Here is a 16915-nt window from a genome sequence, read left to right as displayed (position 1 = left end):
TGAATATGACACCATCAAAAGAGGCCCTCAAGAGTCTATCTTGGACTATTGTGCAAGATTTAATAATGTTTATAATGCAATACCACAAAACTTAAGACCTCCACCTGATCTTGCTTTGTATAAATTCCCTGATGGTTTTGACACTGACATGGCTTATCAGTTAAGGGAAAGAGCCCCTCAAACCCTTGCAGACATGAAAAATGTTGCTGTTAGCGTAGAGGAAAATCTAATTGCCAAAAGAAACAAAGCTAGAACCGACAGAAGAACCACCTTTAAAGAGGAACCCTCAGCCTTAGATCAAAAGTTGGATGCTATTATCAGTGGCATGCACAAGCTGGGAGACAGAGTAGAGAGTGTTGAGAGGAAATCATCATGGGAAGGACAAAAACCTAATACCATAAGGAACCCAAATTTTTGGAAAACGCAGAATACAAATGCTAGTAGGTCTAGCCTAGACCATGATGTAAGGCCCCCTTTTCATGAAAATTATGCGGAAGCATCTACATCTAGTGAGCCCACAGAGGACACTCACATGAACTTGGTGGATTCGAGGGCTGAGAAACAGATTTTCCTAACTCAACAAGACCAAGATGAGCATGACTTTAATCAATTTCAGACTAAGTCTGGTGAGTCTTTTGATTTTAAACAAGGTTATGATACTGCTGTGTATGAGGTCCACAAACAATATAAGCTGAGAACTAGGACCATTGAAATTCCTGAACCTAGCAAACCAAAGGATGGCAAACAACCCAACAAGATTAAAGGCAAGGATATCATAACAGAATCAGCTGATATACCTGTCCCAAACCCGCATCAAGTGACTGTAGAGGACATAACAGAAATGCAGCCTTCTAATGATCAGCCTCTGCCACCCTCTTCCTCAAAAGAGAACTCGAACAACATTCCAAAAAGCCCTCCTAAAACAGAAAAACCGCAATCAATCACTTCCCTTAACACTGATAAACAAGACCAAATTGCTGATACTCCAATGGGAAAAGGGAAGCCTGCCTCTCATAATACTAAAACCCAATCTGAAAAATCATTTGACTTAGAGGCAGAAATAGGTAAACTGAAGATATCCATCCCCTTATCTGAACTTGCCAAACATGAGGTATATAGGCAACAAATTCAAAGATCACTTCAAATGCCAGAGGTTAAGGATGATGTGAATGTTCTTGATGATCAACCTGAACTGTTGTTCGGTCCAGAAGTTAATGGAAAATCAACATATGGATCTGTTTTACCTTTTTATGTCAGTTTGCATATACATGACAAAGTCTTGCACAATGCTATGTTTGACTCAGGTGCCTCACACAACCTTATGCCCAAAGCTGTTATGGAGAAGCTGAACCTTGATGTTACAAGACTCTACAAAGATCTATTCTCCTTTGACTCAAGTCAAGTCAAGTGTTTAGGCCTCATCAAAGACTTGTGTGTCTCCTTAGTCCAATATCCCAACAAGACAATCCTCATGGATGTGGTGGTTGCTGACATCCCACCAAAGTATGGCATCCTATTGTCAAGATCTTGGGGAGAAAAACTCCAAGGATCCCTCCAATTAGACCTCTCTTATGCCACTGTATTTGTCTTTGGGCAACCAAAGAGACTATATAGAGAAACACTCATGAAGTATGTGGTAACTAGTGAGGACAAGCCCCAAAATTTTCCTATTCACTCAATCCATTCTGATATGGATTCTTTTATTTTATTTAATGATGAAACAAATCCTCTCATTGATGACAAGCTGTTGGCTTTAGAACTGAACACACACACCAATGAAGAATCGGTTGCCCATACTGATGAAACTGTCAAAACAACAGATGCAACCAGCATACAAGAAGAACCTCCCCAAACAGAAATTTCAAATCTGTCCACTGCAAGAATGACTGAAACTCTTGATACTAACCACAAGCAAGAAATCACATGGTATTTAGAGTTTGATGGCTCTGTTAACAAGTTAGGAGCAGGGGCAGGTGTCTGGATTCACAATACTCATAATAATCATGCAGAAGGCCATGCCTACAGATTGAATTTCAAATGTACCAATAACATGGCAGAGTATGAGGCTCTCCTGTTAGGCCTTAAACTGCTCAAAGCTCTAGGAGCCGCAAAAGTGTCCATTCTAGGTGACTCTGATTTAATCATACAACAAATGAAAGGCAACTTTGTTACCAATGACAATAGAATGAGGGCCTATAGGACTGCTGCCACTAATATACTCAATGCATTCACTGAATCCAAGCTTGCTAAGATTTCAAGAGATCATAACATTCATGCACACAGCCTAGCCACTTTTGCTAGTACATGCAAGCTCCCCTTTGAGCCAAATCACCATTTTACTGCTGAGATAAAACATAGGCCTGCTGTCCCAAATAATGTTAAAGATTGGCAAGTGTTTGAAAGTGATGCCCAGATTAACAACTTCCTCACTCTTGAGCATGAGTTTTCAAATATTAACATTGACATGGATGCTATGACAGATGAACAACAGCAAACAAATGAAAATCAGCAGGCTGTAACAGCTGTAACAGCCAAACAAATGTTGAACCCAACTGTTTTTGACAATGAAAACATAGAAGAACTCAAACAGATGCATTTGGAGGAAATAGCAGAAACAGAGGCCGAGATCGTTGATCTGAAAGATAACTTTCTCCCTGCCGGCCTCACTCCATTAGAAGATATGTTTGATGCAAATGATGTTCCCAAAAAACCAAAAATGCAACCCCTAAACGCTGCTATAGAAGAACACAACATTGGGACAGCAGAGAAGCCCAAAATGATCAAACTATCTCAATCTTTACCGCCCGATCAAAAGCCTAAATATGTTGATTTGTTCAAAGAATTCCAAGATGTATTTGCTTGGAGTTATGAGGACTTGAAGTCCTATGACACCTCAGTGATCCAACACACCATTCCTTTAAAACCAAACCAAAAGCCCTTCAAACAGAAACTGAGGAGAATCAATCCTATGCTTCTCCCTTTGATTGAAAAGGAAGTGAAAAGAATGTTTGAAGCAGGTATCATAGCACCCATCCGATTCTCTGAATGGGTATCCAATCTCGTTCCCACAAGAAAAAAGACAGGTGAGATTAGGCTATGTGTAGACCTAAGAAATTTAAATCTAGTCTCCCTAAAAGACCACTACCCCTTGCCAAAAATGGAAAGCTTGTTTGACGTGTATTGAGCGCCTCCAGATGGTTCATGTATCCCTATGAAAGAGGAACTTATCCCATCAAGAGGGGAGCTATCCCATTCAAAGAGGGGCTTATCCCATTGATGGTGGACCTGATTAACTTCCTCTACAGCACTATAAATATAGGCATTGGGCCAGAGGGAGGAGAGGTTGAAAGCTGAACATTCCTAAGGGTAGATGCTACTGGAATTAGGACTCCCTTGTAAAGCTTGAGAGGAGAGATTCCCATCCTTTCCTAGCCTTATTTGAGAGTGGGTGAGCTGATCAAAGTAAAGGAAAACTCTTGCTGGACCCTAGGAGGGACCTGCATAACACCAAGGCTCAGGTTGTAATGGTTCCTTTTGTTTCCACTTAATGCAAATGAACTCATTTTTCTCAACAGATTGTTATTCATGATTTGTTTCATATACTCCTTGGTCTGTATGATGGATATGTATTGTTTTATGAGTTTATCAGGTGCTATTTAATCTTTTGGCTTGTTAGTGAACGCAGGTTTCGAAGAGAAGGAGGAGCTCATCTAGATCGGCGAGGCTGGACTACTACAAAGCGTTGGATTAAAGGTATGTTAAAATCACCATTTCTGGCAAGTAACTCTTTATTTTTTACAAGCTTGAGGAGGATAACATATGCTTGATTATAAGCTCATCCTTCGGATGAGTCCAACTTAGTTTTGATTCGAACCCTAAGAAGGAGTGGTCCGTTCCTGTTTGTAATCGAACAGGTCCTTTACTGTAAAATTTTAACGAGTCCAGTATAGGAGAAACTCGACGTTTTTCAATTTTAGAGAGTCTGAAAAACTTAAGAAGACTCCAGGGTTGAACTTTTTCGTAAATTTGTGTCTCTCAAGCCTGAAAAAGTATAAATAAATACTTGAGAGAACCGCTTGATCTTGCGACCAAGGAGTACTTTCATAATTAGTGTCTTTGACCTGAAAAGTAAAAAGCGATCAAGGACACGTCGTTTTATTTCCAGTATCGAATTTGAAAAGACAAAAATCCGGCAATCTTTTCCTGTTTTTACGGTCAGAAAAGGGCTATAAGGGAACCGTCTTTTAATTCCGTTTTAACGAGTGTAAAAGAAACGCTCGGCAATCTTTTCATATTTTAGGAGTCAGAAAAGGGCTTAAAGATGACTCTAAGGTTTCACTTTTTCGTAAGTTTTAACGAGTTCGAAAAAATGATAAAAATGTACTCATGGTCGACTTTTCAATTTGATTTATGAGCAGGAAAAGACGGAAAGAACTCGGCATTTTCATTTGTTTTACGAGAATGAAAGATAGCAAAATAATCTCGGGATTTTCATGAGTTTAACGAGTCTTGAAAATAACTGAAATTGACTCGAGATAGGTTTCATTTTTACAAAATCTTGAAACAGACAAAAACTATGCTTCAAAGTAGTTTCATTTTTACACAAGCTTGAAACAGAGAGAAAACTGTGCTTGATGCCCCCTAAGCGTAACTGCTAGAGCGCATGCCCCCCAGCTTCATTTCATTCAACTAAGTACAAGCTGGATGGAATGAAAGTTGAGTTGCGAGATCATTTGAAAGACTCGACCTAAAACTGTAAGAAAATTATGTAAAACACTGAAATAACTAACCTAAATATACAACTTAACATGTATGAGATCTAGTCAAACTCTCAATTCAAGTAGAGGAGGATTTGTTTCATTTTTTAACGAGATTGACACAGGAAAAGAACTGTGCTCGGATTCAGTTTCATGTTTACGCAAGCTTGAAACAAAAAACTATGCTTGTTATAAGTTCACATGCCCCCAGCATAATGACGCAAAGCGAGGTACATGCCCCCCAAGCTTCATTGCATTCAATGAGGTGGATGGAATGAAGCTTTACTTTCAAGATCTTGGAAAGACTTGTGGGAGTTGTTTCATTTTTTAGTGAGGTTGACACAGGAAAAGAACTATCCACAAAACCCTTGTTTCTTTTTTTTAAACGAGCTTGACACAAGATAAGGAACTATGCTCATAACTACTCTCTACAATCTACCTAACAAAAAACTATACTCTAAAAAACCTTGATTCATTTTTTAATGAGCTTGACACAAGACAAGGAACTATGCTCTAAAATCCTTGATTCATTTTTTAACGAGCTTGACACAAGACAAGGAACTATGCTCTAGAATCCTTGATTCATTTTTTAACGAGCTTGACACAAGACAAGGAACTATGCTCATAACTACTCTCTACAATCTACCTAAATAACCTATCCTTGTTTCATTTTTTAACGAGCTTGACACAAGACAAGGAACTATGCTCAAAAAGTTCGCATGCCCCCAGTATAATGATGCAAAGCGAGGTACATGCCCCCCAGGCTTCATTGCATTCAACCAGATGGATGGAATGAAGGTTTACTTTCAATATTTAATTTGAAAAGGGAGTTGTTTCATTTTTAAGGAGGTTGACACAAGAAAAGAACTATCCTCATACCTGATTCATTTTTTAACGAGGTTGACTCAGTAACAGGAACTATCCTCATAAACCCTACTTTCTACAATCTACCTAAATATCCTAAAATCTACCTGATTCATTTTTTAATGAGGTTGACTCAGTAACAGGAACTATCCTCTAACACCTTGTTTCATTTTTTAACGAGGTTGACACAAGAACAAAATTATCCTCATAGTAGCCTGTTTCATTTTTTAACGAGGTTGATACAGGAAAAACTATCCTCGTACTCACTGATTCGTTTTTTAACGAGGTCGACACAATAAAAGGAAATTTCCTCGTACAACTGATTCATTTTTAAACGAGGTTGACACAGTAAAAGGAACTTTCCTCGTGCTCACTGATTCTTTTTTTAACGAGGTTGACACAGTAAAAGGAACTTTCCTCACGCTCACTGATTCATTTTTTAACAAGGTTGACACAGTAAAAGGAACTTTCCTCACGCTCACTGATTCATTTTTTAACGAGGTTGACATAGTAAAAGGAACTTTCCTCACGCTCACTGATTCATTTTTTAACGAGGTTGACACAGTAAAAGGAACTTTCCTCACACAACTGATCATGGCTTCCAACTGGAAGAAAGACATGTCAATGGACACACCTTGATCATGGCTTCCAAGAGGTCTTCATCAGAAGGAAGAATACTTCTCTGGAAGGAACACATGTCAAGGGACTCAAAAGGGATAAGAACATCGTGTTCAAGTAATCCCATAGAGTTTTCCATGTCAATTACTGGATCTAAATCAAAGGAAGATGAGCAAACAGCGAGAGGCTCACTTACATCGGTAACTGAAAACATGGGACTAGTCGCCACATAATTAACCCGTGGTAGGGTAGATACCACTTTAGAATCAGGAACATTTAGGGGTGTCATATTATTGGTAGTTGAAACAAGACTAGGGAACGGAAGCTGGTCTACAGTCACAATACTGCCATTGTGAGGGAAAGACATCACGCGAAAGAGTGTCGATACGACAGCTTTCATTGCATAAACATAGTCTCTCCCAAGGAGTAAATTGAAATCCAAGGGACCTCGAACTACCATAAGATCAATACAGACAGTTTTACCTTCCAAGGTAATAGAAAACTTAGGAAGGATCCCTAAAGGTTCACTAATGGTTCTGTTAAAAGCTTTCAGATTCTGCGTAATAGGCGCAAGCTGAGGGGAACCCAAAGCTTTCCAAACAGTTGAGGATAAAATACTAACAGAAGCACCTTCATCTACCTGAGTACAATGTATGTCCCTACCACCAGCCTTGACAATGATTTGGAAAGGGATGGAGGAAGGAAGAAGAGGTTCTGTCAGTCAATTCCAATCAAAGGAAAAGACCTCAGTGCTTGGAGGGGGTTCTGTAGAAACAGGTGAAATGCCCCCTGGCATAGAAGAATCTGATGTAACAAGAAGAACCTCAGCGGTATGAAGTTCACTCTCTAAAGGGAAAGTGGGATCGACCGAATGTGAAATTGAATCGACCACTTGATCAACTAATGGATCATCAACCTGAGTGACATGAGTTTCACTCTCCAATGGAAGAGTGTGATCGACTGTACTTGAAGTTAGATCAATCACTCCGTCAGTTGAGGTAGGTTGGGAGAAAGTTTACGGTAACCAGTTGGAAATTCTTGCTGTGGAACAGTAAGGTTTTCCAACAATTTTTAGGCTTCATCCATGTGAGGGCAAATGTGAGTTTGATGACTCCCTTTGCATAACTTACAAGGAAACCTAACTTTACCCTTTTTCCCAGGAACCTGACTATCACTGGTTGATGGATCAATGGAAAGTTGATGAGATTTTTCTGACCATACTTCCAAGACCTTTGGAATACCAGGAAAATTGACAAGGAAGTGGTCACCCTTACAAAGTCTGTAACGGTATTTGGGTTTATGATGCATGTTGGAGTTTTCCTCAACACAACTAACACTTACAGTCGTGGTTGGTTGGTTGACTTCTTTCTTATCTTGCTTCTTCTTCTTCTTCTTCTTCTTCTTCCCTTTCTTCTTCTTCTTAGCCTCCTGGTTACTAGAATCAAGGCTTTTACCAGGCGAAGAGGAAGAAATGGAGGAAGAAAAATTAGGCGAAGAAGGTAAAGGGTCAACAGAAGGTTGGTGATGTTGAGATGGTGAACTTTGTTGAGGTGAAGCATTCGGTTGAGGTGGAACAATTGGAGTATTTGGGGCCAACGAAGTTGAAAATAACCATATCGGTAAACCTATTGTAAATCCAGGTAATGACAAAGTAGCCATATAAGGAGGACCAACATTTCCAAAGTAAGGAAAAGTATTAGGATTCTCGTTAGGAGGGGTTCCTAGGTTGGTAAATTCCGGAACGTTTGCCATTATATTCAACTTCAGTGAATTTTATTAACAATTTAAAACTAAAATTAACAATTCACAATTCACACCTAACAATTAAAATTCACAATTCACACCTATGGTCTCTAAAAGTAAAACAAACAAATTAACACGCGCTATCAAATCTAGGAGTCAAACCATACACAAACAGTAACCTTCCAGACCGAAGACACTAGTTGGGGATGAAATCCAACATCGCAGAATTCAGTACAGAAGTGGTGGGTAGAACAGTTACCCCGGCAACCTGCTTAATGAATAGACTGGACCAAGTTCCTCCACTTTAACCGTCTCGATTGAAGTGAACCCCCCAGAAAATCCAAGTGAGTCTAGTCGACGTCTGCTCCAGGTACAGTGGGATCTTCCCTCCACCGTCACCTCGGGTAGAACCCTAAAGATAATGGTCACTAAGGTCACCAACAGCAACAAATATACCTGGGGGAACAGTCTACGATCCGACAGCACGCAAGGGCAGAGTAACAAGCTCAATCCCCTTGCCGGCTCCTTGACAATAATCCAAGGTTTACCAACAAGTGACCCCAGGCTCCTCGAAAATGGTTAATCCGAGGTTTACCGTTTGTAGTACGTGCATATCTGGCATCATTCCCAAAGAAGGAGGATTGATCCCCTCACTGGCTCGGACACGATCTTGTGCTTCTCCTTTAAGAGGAGCTTTCCCAGAGCATAAATGTAACAGTTGGATTTATCCTACCACAAGATGAGCTACTTGTTTGGTTTTGCTATCTTGGAGAGTTAATTACTCTCCTACTCCAAGACACTAGCCTGATCTATATTGGTGTTTCAGAGCCCTAGAAATGTAAAAATTACTAGATGAATTTTAATTAAGCGCTGTGTTATTTACGCTGTTATTACTCAAATGGGTAAATGGATATGAAACCAATGGTGTTATGACCCGACTCAAAACTGAATGCAATCGAATATGATAATGTAATCTTTTCAATTCGATGAATCCTAACTAAAGTAAGGAGAGAGTTTCCATTCACTTCCAACAATGCAAAAAATTGATCACTAAGAGAAAATATAACAAATTCTCTAATGCACTAATTTCATCAAGAAAAACTAATGCAAATCAATTCCAAAATAGTTTTTTTTATTTTTTATTTTGTGTAAATTCAAATCAAAGAAAACTGATCTAAATCTACAATTTATTTTTCAGAATGTAAACTATGCAATTGTAATCTATGCACAATTCACTTGAAAAGTATGCAAATGTAATCTATGCACATTTTTCATTCATATTCTGAAAATGAGAATTTATACAAATGTGATCTATGCAAGAGAATTCTCAAACACAAGACGATTCTAATGTGATCTAAGAACCAATCAAGTGCAAGTCGAGAAAATTGGGTGAGAGTTCCAAAGATCAAAAAATAAAAACACTCAAAGGCGATTAACACTCATACACAATTTAGCCCCCCCCCCCCCCAAATGAGGGGGAAATTTTTTTGCAAAAACAAAAGCAAAAAGATGGAAAATTGTGAAAAGACTGAGACAAACCTCCAAGTAATGACCAAAGGAAATCAAATTTAGAATTTCTCAAAAAAGAGACTCAAAACACCCAATTGATGAAAGCTTTAAGTGGGAATGCCAATGAAATTAACCAAGGTGAAAACTTCTGACAGGTAACCAGTGGATCTGGGCAGCAAAAACAAACTATAAAGAAAATCTAATGGGTAAAAAAGAAAAAATTGAAATTTTCTAGGCTTTTGACAGGGGTACGCAGGCAACCTGTTTGCACAGGTGTGTGTACGCTCTGTGTACAAAGCTGCAGTGCGTACAAGTACACACTGTGCTCAACGCAGAGGCTGCGTACTTCTAGCAAAACCAAGAAAAACTAAAATCTAATTTAACCCTAAGCTATCCTACCCAAATACACAGTCAAACAGCCAAAAACCAGAAAATAAACGACTTTTCTCAGATCAAAGTTTCACACAAAGGAAAAATCATTCACATCAATGGATTCCCCAGCGGAGTCGCCATTTTTTCATGCGGAAAGAGTCGATAATGCGGACAAAACCGACCTCCCTAGAAGCAAAGGCTTTCTAGTGACAAACAAGACAAATAAACACTACTTTTCTCTAAACATGCATTAAGAATACAAGTAATCAGGTGATTTTAACATACCTTTAATCCAACGCTTTGTAGTAGTCCAGCCTCGCCGATCTGGATGAGCTCCTCCTTCTCTTCGAAACCTGCATTCACTAACAAGCCAAAAGATTAAATAGCACCTGATAAACTCATAAAACAATACATATCCATCATACAGACCAAGGAGTATATGAAACAAATCATGAATAACAATCTGTTGAGAAAAATGAGTTCATTTGCATTAAGTGGAAACAAAAGGAACCATTACAACCTGAGCCTTGGTGTTATGCAGGTCCCTCCTAGGGTCCAGTAAGAGTTTTCCTTTACTTTGATCAGCTCACCCACTCTCAAATAAGGCTAGGAAAGGATGGGAATCTCTCCTCTCAAGCTTTACAAGGGATTCCTAATTCCAGCAGCATCTACCCTTAGGAATGTTCAACTTTCATCCTCTCCTCCCTCTGGCCCAATGCCTGTATTTATAGTGCTGTAGAGGAAGTTAATCAGGTCCACCATCAATGGGATAAGCCCCTCTTTGAATGGGATAGCTCCCCTCTTGATGGGATAAGTTCCTCTTTCATAGGGATACATGAACCATCTGGAGGCGCTAAATACACATCAAACAAGCTTCTAGAATGCTCTAGAAATGACCACAAGTAACTTTTCTGAAGTGAAACTTGCGCCTTTTGACCTTTACAGGAGTACGCACCCACTCCTTTACAGACAGAGCATACAAGTACGCAGGTATTGTGAACTTGAGGTGCGTACACGCAGGTAAGGCTAAGAGAAACTGCGTACCCAGAGATATATAGATTTTTAAAGACTTTCTCTATTTCTTGGAGTTTGACATGAAGAGCAGAGGTATGAGACTTGCCAAGGAGGATAGTATGACAGTTGATAGAGCCATACTAACTGCAAATAGTCATGGTGACAAATTTTAGTGTAACAGACCACTACCCCTTGCCAAAAATGGACCACATCCTACAAAGAGTAGTGGGGTCATCTAGAATCTCTTTGCTAGATGGCCTTTCAGGTTTCAATCAAATACTGGTTCACCTGGATGACCAAGACAAGACAGCCTTTACCACACCATGGGGAACATTTAAGTATGTGAAGATTCCTTTCAGACTTAAAAACGCTGGTGCTACCTTTCAAAGGGTAATGGATATTGCATTTGCCAGTTGTCTACCTTGATTTCCTAGTTGTCTACCTTGATGACTTAACCCCTTTCTCCAAATCTGATCAAGAGAACCTAAAACATTTGAGGCAAATATTCATGACATGTAGGAAATATGGCATTTCCTTGAACCCCAAGAAATCCCTCTTCAGCCTTGAAGAAGGCAAACTTCTTGGCCATATTATATTAAAGGACATGATTAGAATTGATCCTGAAAGAATCCAAGCCATCCTCCAAATCCCATATCCAAGAAACATAAAAGAGTTGTAAGCATTCCTTGGAAAAATCAACTTCCTAAGGAGATTTATTCCAAATCTAGCCAAGCTAATAAGACTATCAAGCAACATGTTAAAAAAGGATGCTAAGGTAAAATGGTCTCTTGAGACCAAGCAAGCCTTTGAGAGTATCAAAACTGCCTTAACCCAAGCCCCTGTCCTCACCAGTCCACAATTTGACAAAGATTTCATCATATTTTCATTTGCATCTGATCACACCATAGCTGCTGTCCTTTTGCAAAAGGATGACCAGGGAGCTGAAAAGCCAATTGCATTTTTCAGCCGAGCCTTAAGAGATGCCCCTTTGAAGTACCCAATCATGGAGAAGCAGGCCTATGCCCTGGTCAAAGCAATCAAAGATTTCTGAGTCTACATTTTATATTCACATGTGATTGCTTATGTGCCAAACGTTGTTGTAAAAGACATATTAACCCAAGAGGGGCTAGAAGGCAAAAGAGGCAAGTGGATTGCTAACATCCTTGAGTATGACATAGAAATAAAACCAACCAAACTGATAAAGGGACAAGGTTTAACCAAATTGATGTCCGAAACAAACTTCCAAGCCTTAGACATCAACCAACTGGACAATGAACAGGAGCTGGCGACTCCACAGATCAGTGAAACCTTTTTGCAATCTCCATGGTATGCTGATATATGCTTTGTATTGTTAAACCTGTTTGCTCCCCCAGGATTGTCCAGAACCAAGAAAAGATTTTTGAAAATGAAGGCTCTAAAGTTTTGTGTCTTAGATGGTGCTTTATTTTGGAAAAATCATGAAGGCATATTGCTTAACTGTTTAACCATGAATGAAACTAACAATGTCATGAAAGAATTCCATGCAGGTGACTGCGGAGGACATCTTTATTGGAAGTCCACTACTGATAAAATTTTGAGGGTTGGTTTCTATTGGCCCTCTCTTTTCGCAGATGTAAAGAAGTTTTCCATTTCATGTCACAAATGCCAAATCTTTGAGGGCAAAAGAAAGCTGTTGCCCCTACCCCTTAAGCCTATCTCAACTGAAAAACCTTTTCAACAATGGGGTCTTGACTTCATTGGAGAAATCCATCCCTCTTCCTCAGGCCAGCACAAGTGGATTCTAACAGCCACCGACTATTTCACCAAGTGGGTTGAGGCCATCCCATGCAGACAAGCCAATGACACCATCATTATCCAATTCCTTGAGTGCAATATCCTTTCTAGATTTGGCTTCCCTGAGAAGATCATTACTGACAACGCCACTGCCTTCAAATCCAAAAAGATGATCAATTTTTGCCATAAATTTCACATCACCTTGGGGCATTCCACAGCCTATTACCCCCAAGGTAATGGCTTGGCTGAGTCATCTAACAAGAGCCTCATTAATATTATCAAGAAGATCTTAGAGGAGAACAAGAAGAACTGGCATAGAAAGCTCACAAATGCCCTATGGGCAGACATACTTTCAACAAAGAAATCCATTGGGATGAGCCCTTATGAGCTAGTATATGGCATGGAGGCCAAATTTCCTTCATCCTTGGGCATCCCTGCTATCAAACTGTTACAGGAGATCCAGGCTGAGCCAAATGAGATTCAACGAAGAATAAACCAGACCATTCATCTTCAGCAAACCAGAGAGCAGGTTTATGACAGAGCTCAGATTTTGCAAGAGAAGCTCAAAAATATGTTTGATAAGAGAGCTAAGGCTGAGGATTTCTGCATTGGCGACAAAGTTCTAAGGTGGGATTCACGAAGAGAAGACAAGGGAAAACATGCAAAATTTGATTTTTTATGGAAAGGGCCATTTGTTATTTCTGCTGTTCAGGGAAATAACACATATTTCCTCAAATCCATAGAAGGTAGCACTGCTGAAGAAGGCCCTGTTAATGGCCGAATGCTAAAACATTACCATGATCCCTTTTAAAGGAAACAATGCAGCTCTGTATATATCTCTTTGTACATTGATATTTGTATATATCAGCACTTTGTTTTTATGTTTGTATAAGCAGTCTGAGTGTTAGAGGAGCAGCAGCAAAGTTTGTGAAGACACAGCCAATCTTGCAGTCTTCAGTCAAATAGTATCAATAGGAGAGGAGCATTTTTTAGTTTCATATCAGAAACTGTTTCTAGATCAAGGCTAAGAGAAATACATCAGTTTTGATCCATGTTTTGGATCTATTTCAAAGGCAATGCTCAAGCAACATTGTATATAATATCAAGCACGCAGAAGAAAGCAGGAAGTGCTATGTATTTCACAATATTTCAATTGACGAGAGGGCTGCTCATATTTCAAAGTTTCACACTTTTAGCAGCCAGCAAAAAGACATTTTTCAGTCCACATCAACAATAGAAGATCAAGGCAGTCTGACCTATTGTTCTTAGCTTTTCACAAGGAAAAGCCATCCCCAAGTGGAGCCACTGTTAGCCTCCTGTTGCAACAGGTGTTCATCTTTCATGATTGACATTTTTACATGCCAAATATGTCATACTTTACATGCTGCAATGCTCCATATTTCCAGAAAGAGGTCAAAGAAGAGACCATGAAAGTGTGCCAGTCTAAATTCCACTACTGTATCCCAAATTTTGATGAGTTATCCTTTTTGAAGAATTTTCTGTTAAGGGAAGGCCAAACAACTTAATCTTGGCTTCCCTAGGTTTCAATTTCTTGTTCTAGAATATAGAGAATCATTATTTGTCCAAACAGTTTAATCTTGGCAGATTTGTAGGTAGGTAGAGAAACAAAGGAGCTCAACAGCTTAATCTGAGCCGCGGCAGAAATAAGGATTGATTTAGATAGGAGGGCAGTCAAAAGAAAATTTGTAAAGCAGGGTCTGCAAGTCTAAGTGCACCCAAACCAAAAGAAGAAAAAATGCTAGGTAAGTAGGCTGGGTAGGTAGTTTTGAGGTTGCAGAATGTTGAATTATGATCAATTTTGGGTTTCAAAGTGATATTGTACTTCAGATCACAAATGCAAGGAAATTTCCATTTGGAGGAGCTCAAGCGAGGCATTCCTAACTCCCCTTCTTCTTGTTCCCCAAAGTCACTCGCTAACTTCCCTGAAGAGGTCAAGATCTGCTTGATACCTCCTAGTTTCATCATCTTCCATATCATTTGCCTTGGTAAAGATCTGCTTTACTCAAGGAGTGTTAATACTTCCTCTATGAATCATTTTTCCCCCCTATTAGCCTAAGATTCACATACTTAGTGCTTTCTTATCACTTGTCATATTAACTACTAATTTTACTATGTAGCTCCCTATCTATCTCCCCTTCCCCTACTAAAACTATGTTAATAAACTCCCCTATGTACATATCCCCATCCCTTGGCATTATAGCCATATCTATCAAGTCCGGGAAATAGTAGTCCACCTGGGGCTACTACTAACCCTTCCGTGTCCTAAACAGGAGTTAGTCTGACATCTGGTCACCCTAACAACCATTTCCCCTAAGTCCTAACCCTACAACACTCATTTCCCGCCCTTATCCTAAAGTCATACTTGTAAATATATTTTCCCCGCTTGTAAATAACCCAAAAACCCACTTTCCTAAAGTCCCCCCCCCCCCGCCGTATGAATAATACATATAATTAAATATGCGCGGGCCCGTTTTTAACCCCCTGCCGCTTTGATCGCGCCGCCGGCCGTCAGATCTGGCGCGCCACAGATCAACGGTGGGCGGGTCTTTCCATACCCCGACATGCCGAGGGTTAGCGCCCGGGAGATGGGCGGTTTTCCCGTCGTACTCCCGCCACGCGTCACCCTCTCGGCTGTGGCGGAGCCCCCTCCTCCAAAACTGCCTGCGCACAAAAGCGGTGCGCCCGAAACTGGATACCGCCTCCCTCCTGCGTCAGTGCCACGTCATGCTGATGTCACCATCCCGCGTCGGCCTCCTGCCGCCGTGTCCCTGCCATATCACTGCCATGTCACCTCCTCCACCGTACTGCCACATCACCTGGTCGTACTACTGACGTCACCCTGCCATGTCACCACCGTACTAGGACCCGCCGATGACATCATGCTGACGTCACTGTCAAAAAGCACGAAAGGCGCAAATCGCAGCCTAGGAAGCCTAGAATCAAAATCTGAGGCAATTTTTCATGCGCGATTAGTGCTTAGCGCTAATTGTGCATGGCTATGGGAAATAGGCCAAAATGGAAATCCCTTTCGTGGCTCGGCCTCCAGCAGGCCCGAAAGGCGCTGAATGACATAAATTTCTTCGCGCAACATTCAGAAAGGGGCAAACACAATCTTAAAAGCATTTAAAGCCACCGAACAGCAATGGATCAAAACCCAAAGCACAGTTATGGCTAAGTGATCAGCACAGAGCCATAAAGACAACACATTAAACTCCTTTTTGGTACAGCTGCACCCAGCGCAACCCGAAGATATTTTCCCGCATTTATTTCAGACATGTGTTAGGTTAAAGACAGTTATTACAACAGATCTGTCTAAGATCTGATTTTTGTAGATATTTTGCTTATATAAACAACCCTAATTCATTGTTTAAGGGGTTGGTTGGTTGATTGTATAGCTCCAAGAGAGACTCGCTCTGTGTACATGATGTTTTACTTAATCAAAGACTGCTGAAAAGCTTGGAGGAATGACTGTCTGCTCTGTGTTTAATGGTTTGAAGAATTGAATGTGGAATTCTTGTGCTGCAACATGACTCAATAAGTGTTTCTTACCTTTGTTTTCCATTGATGTACCATCTAAATAGCAGAAAGAAAGATTAGCTTAGAATTGGTTTAATTGCCCTCTATGCTCAATTTCTGCTGTTTCTTTATGTTTTCATCTGAGTTAGTAATAAATATGAATTCCCTGTGGCTCATATTTCCCCTAATTCACTCATGTTTGACAGTTATCTAGGGATTCTTCACTGCTCCTAGATAGAGCTCATTCACCTTCCCTCTGCTAAGCTGAACGAGAGATTCTTAATTGCCTCTCAGTCCTCAGCCCTCATTCCATCCTTTTAACCTTGAATCATTGTTTCATGTGCAGCTAGCTTGCTCCATATTCCCTCTTGTGACCAAGAAAACGCACCAGCAGTCCTACTCCTTGACTCCACGCCCAATGGTTCTGAAACTTTCATGCTATCCCTGCCTCTCTACTTGAAGGAATCATCCTTCCCACCAAAATCAGAACAAAACCCCTTGAACTCAACAACTAGCCTAATATCATCATCAACAAAGCTAAATCCTAAAGTGAGAGCCCTGCAATCCAAAGATTGGTTTGTGGTTACCTCGGCCATATCCCTTTAAGGAGCTTTAGGGACAACCTGAGTGATAACACATTCCAATTGATTGGCATGTTGTTCTATGTCTAGCCTATAAGTGTGGATATAGGGAGTTTTCTTATTTTCCATTCTAATTTTTGAGATGAT

This window comes from Pinus tabuliformis, chromosome 5_2 (assembly GCF_031772625.1).
Source record: "Pinus tabuliformis cultivar Carrire ecotype Pingquan chromosome 5_2, CPIR1, whole genome shotgun sequence".
Lineage (NCBI taxonomy): Eukaryota > Viridiplantae > Streptophyta > Pinopsida > Pinales > Pinaceae > Pinus > Pinus tabuliformis.
Note: the sequence above shows the minus strand (reverse complement) of the source record.